Genomic DNA, 5,086 nt, shown 5'->3' with positions numbered 1-5,086 from the left:
TGATATTTAATTTTTACTCTAGGTATATGTGCCAGAGTAAAAAAAAGGTTCACGATGAGATTTGGGTATTGGCTCATGAGATTTGAGTATTGGCTCATGAGATTTGGTTCATGAATTTGGATATGGTTCATGAATTTGGTGTATGGACTCGGTTCATGAACTTGGATATGGTTCATGGATTTGGTGTATGGATTTGGTTCATGAACTTGGATATGGTTCATGGGTTTGGTGTATGGATTTGGTTCATGAACTTGGATATGGCTCATGGGTTTGGTGTATGGATTTGGTTCATGAACTTGGATATGGCTCATGGGTTTGGTATATGGATTTGGTTCATGGTTTAAGGAATTTGGGTTTAGTTTAACGACTTTTCGGTCGTTTGGATTTGAGTTTAGTTTAGCGACGTTTCGGTCGTTTAAAATTTGGGTTTAGTTTAACAACTTTTCGGTCGTATGAAATTTGGGCTTAGTTTAACGACTTTTCGGTCGTTTGAAATTTGGGTTTAGTTTAGCGACGTTTTGATCATTTGAAATTTGGGTTTAGTTTAACGACTTTTCGGTCGTTTGAATGTGGGTTGTTTAGTTTGATGACTTTACGGTCGGTTGGATTTGGTTGTTTTGGGTTTTGGGGTTTTGTTTGTGGACTTTGGGTTTTGGGTTTATTTGTGGACTTTGGGTTTTGGGTTTATTTGTGGACTTTGGGTTTTGGTTTGGCTCGAATCTTTTGTATTTGATTCGAGATGAACCGCCTTAGGTTTGTTTAGTCATTCGGGTTGAACCATTATGCTTTAGTTCGGGACCCATCAAGACTTGGATTGAGTTGGATTCTTTATGGTTGGGTTCGGATCTGACCCACTTCGGTTCGAGTCGGACCCTTTATGATTTGGTTCGGATCGGACCCACTTTGGTTCAAGCTGAATCCTTTATGGTTTGGTTCAGATCGGACCCCCCTTGGTTTGAGTTGGATCCTTTATTGTTCAGATGAGATCCGATTTGGTTCAATTCGGATCGGATCAACTTTGGTTCAAGTCGATCTTGTTCGGCTCGGATTGGACCCACTTTGGTTCGAGTCGGAGCCTTTATGGTTCTGATCAGATTGGATTATATTCGGCTCGAGTCGGATCCTTTATGGTTCAGATGGGATCCGGTTCGGTTCAGTTCGGATCGGATCCACTTTGGTTCAAGTCGATCTTGTTCGGCTCGGATTGGACTCACTTTGGTTTGAGTCGGAGCCTTTATGTTTTTGATTAGATTGGATTATATTCGGCTCGAGTCGAGTCCTTCATGGTTCAGATAGGATCCGGTTCGGTTCAGTTCGGATTGGATCCACTTTGGTTCAAGTCGATCTTGTTCGGCTCGGATTGGACTCACTTTGGTTCGAGTCGGAGCCTTTATAGTTCTGATCAGATTGGATTATATTAGGCTCGAGTCGGATCCTTCATGGTTCAGATGGGATTCGGTTCGGTTCAGTTCGGATCGGATCCACTTTGGTTCGAGTCAAATCCTTCCTGATTTGGTTCAAGTTAGATCCACTTCGGATCAAGTAGAATCCATTTGGTTCGGTTCGGATCGGATCCGCTTCGGTTCAAGTTGACTCCTTTCTGGTTCGGTTCAAGTCGGACCCACTTCGGATCGAGTTGAATCCTTTATGGCTTGGTTCAGACCGGATCTGGTTCGGTTCAGTCCGAATCGGATCCGGTTCGGCTCAGTTCGAATCGGATCCGCTTCGGTTCAAGTTGAATCCCTTTGGTTTGGTTCAGAGGGATCCGGTTCGGTTCGGTCCGGTTCGGATCGGATCCGCTTTGGTTCAAGTCGAATCCCTTTGGTTTGGTTTAGGCTAAACTGACTTGTAATTGGTTCGACTTGGCTTGGCTCGAACCTCTTATGATTTTGTTTGAGTTGAACCTGGCGTATGCTTTGATTCGGCTCAAGTCAGATCATTCATGGTTCGATTCGAGTCGGGTCCTTCATGGTTTAGTTTGAGTCGGACTCTTCATGGTTTGGTTCGGACAGGATCCACTTCGGTTCGAGTCAAATCGGATCCATTTCGCTTCAAGTCAAATCCCTTTGGTTCAGATGGGATTCGGTTCGGTTCAGTTTTGACCAGATCCACTTCGGTTCAAGTCGAATCCTTCATGGTTCGGTTCAGATCATATCCTCTTCGGTTCGAGTCAAATCCTTTGCTGTTCGGTTCAGATTGAACTCACTTTAGTTCAAGTTGAATCCTTTGTTGTTCGGTTCAGATCGGATTCACTTTGGTTCAAGTTGAATCCTTTGTGGTTCGGTTCAGACGGGATTCGATTCGGTTCGGATCCGGTTCGGATTCACTTTGGCTCAGATCGAATCCTTTATGGTTTGGTTTGGACGAGATCGGGTTCAGCTTGGATCCGGTTTGGTTCAGTTCGGATCTAGTCTGGTTTGGATCCAAATCTGCATGTGAATTAAGATGAGTTTCAAGCTCTACAGGTTGTGGGCCCAAATTTGCATATAGGCTTTGTGCTTTATTTGTTCATTGGGCTCAAGATAGATTGAACCATTTTAAAAAATGATTCAAACCAAATTCCTTAAATTTTATTCTTTTGTTTTGTTTTTTTTTTTTTTGACCGAGAGAATAAATAAGAAAAAANTTTTTTTTTTTTTTTTTTTTTGTAACGGAAGAGGGCACGAAAGAGGGCGTTTCCTCTTCGCGTCGGTGCTTCTTCCCCCATCGGCTGCAGCATTTATTCTCCCATCTTGGCAGCGTCGTTCCCTCTCCCTCTTCGTTTCCTACGGTTGGTCATTTTCTTTCCCCTCTCTGCTGCAACATCTCTCTCCAATTTTCTTTCATATGATGATTTAAGGAGGCGGCGCTGCCCTACGAGCCCACTTCCTCTGCAACTCTAACGAGACCTCCGAGGACCTCATGGACAAGGAATACCCCTTCGCCTTCATGCTCGCGAGTGCCTGGTTCGTCATCACCATTCTTGCCGATTGCGTCGTCACGATCATGGTCGCGCGTGGGATGAGGGTTGAGAGATTTCAAAAAAGGGCAGAGAAGGATCGGAGGTCATGGTGATGGAGGTGGGTTTTGATCTCAATGCACTTTTTTGTGAAATTATTAATTTCAATACAAAAGGATCTGGTAGTTTTTTTATGTAAATTTTAAGCAAATTTTTTTGGCTCGATTATGAAAGATATGTTTTTTAAAGAGCGAGTACTATTGAAAAATTAGATTTACAAGAGGAATGGTTAATATTTGGATAAAATCTTCAGATTTAGTCTTTTATAAATTTGAATTTGAATTTGACATTGGAATTTGCTCCTTATTTCAGGAGCATTTCAAGAGAGCAAACTTGGTGCTAACAATGGAAGCTTGAACCGGCAATCAGATGCGAGTTTCAAATATATTATGGTTACAATTTGCGGCGAAATATATCAAATTTTCTTATACCAAAAGCGATTGATTTGATTACATGTCAGAACGGATCCATTGTATGGTTGGTGTGGATGATGCTAGGATATTCTCATCATCCTCTGGTTAGAAATCAAATTCTGGATTAAGTGATCCCATTGATTATGTACAGAATAGTTAATAGAAGTTGGTTTTTTTGTGGAGGGGCTCAGCTATTTGATGACAAGGAGAAGCTGCACGGGTACTGATTTTGTACATTTTTTATAACTTCATTTCCGCTCTTTTTAATTTCATGGCCCTGTGCATGACTATATTTTTTGTTTCTTCCACTTTATTGTTGACCGGAGGCAAGTAAATTATGTGGTAATATATGCAACTCTTAAAACATATTTATATTTTCAAAATGAGTGGTAGCAAATTGTTGGGTGTTTTCTACTCAATAATTTTTGCTCAAATGCTGGCATACTATGTCCCGTCAATTCTTAATATAATCGTCAATTCTTAATATGTTGCAAAAAAGCATGATTTTCTTTCTTTTTTCTGTTAATCTTTTTGTGCAATCAAAATTTTATTGGACACAATCTGTTCATTATGCATATTTTATTATGAAGACTGTGACTATGAAAATACTTTTTGTTAAAGATTAAGACTTCAGAGCATACTGCTTACTTGCATTAATAACTATGAATTGATTCTTGATTGCATGATTTCTATATGTTGTGATATTTATAGAACTCATAATTTGAGCTTTTCTTAAATCCGAGAATTTTTTTCCCACAGCTCACTTTTTGCCTATGCATTATGTCATTTCTTTTCTTTTCTTTTTTTTTGGTTCTTTCTTTCTTTTTTTTTTTTGCTGTTTCTTCTTTTTTTTTATTCTTTTTTTTTGGTCCAAATAAATAAAGTTGATCACGTCGAGCCATACAATCGGATCGAACGAAGATGACGAATAATGCGAAAAATGCCTATCACGAAGATGACAAAAAAAAAATGTTCATCATTTCTTTAATTATTTTTTTTTATTTGATCGGTCCGAGCCTATCGCGAGAATGGTCGTGTTGATCAAGTCGAATCGTGCCTATCACGAAGATGGCGGATGATTCGAACAATGCCTATCGCAAAGATGGCAAATCGAATATGTTCATCTTTTTTTTTTATTGTCCAAATATGCGGCGGGTTCGATCGTGTCGAGCCTATCACGAAGATGGCCGCTCGATCAACCCTTTCGACCATGTTGAGCCTGTCGCGAAGATGGCCGCACGGTTTACGTAGTAAAATAGCCGGAGCTCGATCAACTCTTTCGACCATGTCGAGCCTATCACAAAGATGGCCGCACGGTTTACGTAGTAAAATATCTGGTGTTCGTTCGACCATGTCGAGCCTATCACGAAGATGGCCGCACGGTTTACAGATTAGCGACGCATACGCACGGCGAAAGTGACGATTTAATGTCAAATTTGATCGGTTCGAAACCTATCACGAAGATGGTCGGGTTGATCAAACTGACAAGCAAATCGCACTTACGCTATTCGTATGCATGCACGTCTCTTGTCGTCGTAAAAGTTGTCGTCGTCGAAATCGTCATTGCCGTCGTTGTCGAAGTCGTCGTCGTCGTGCCACTGTCGACGTCGTCGTTAGCACACCATTTGCTGACGTCGTCGCCGTTATCATCGTCGTCGTCGCGCCGCCGCACATG

General features: G+C 41.2%; 1 long non-coding RNA gene across 2 annotated transcripts; it reads left to right on the top strand.

Moving 5' to 3' along the window:
• On the top strand, nt 2,634-3,759 carry LOC109713786. Of its 2 annotated transcripts, XR_002217163.1 has the most exons (3): nt 2,634-2,770; nt 2,840-3,059; nt 3,311-3,759. It is a non-coding gene; the product is annotated as an uncharacterized LOC109713786 (long non-coding RNA). The 2 variants fall into 2 exon arrangements; XR_002217162.1 differs by having other exon boundaries at nt 2,634-3,059.

This window comes from Ananas comosus, linkage group 8 (assembly GCF_001540865.1).
Source record: "Ananas comosus cultivar F153 linkage group 8, ASM154086v1, whole genome shotgun sequence".
NCBI classification, from domain to species: Eukaryota; Viridiplantae; Streptophyta; class Magnoliopsida; order Poales; family Bromeliaceae; genus Ananas; species Ananas comosus.
This window is presented reverse-complemented; position numbering and strand designations above follow the sequence as displayed.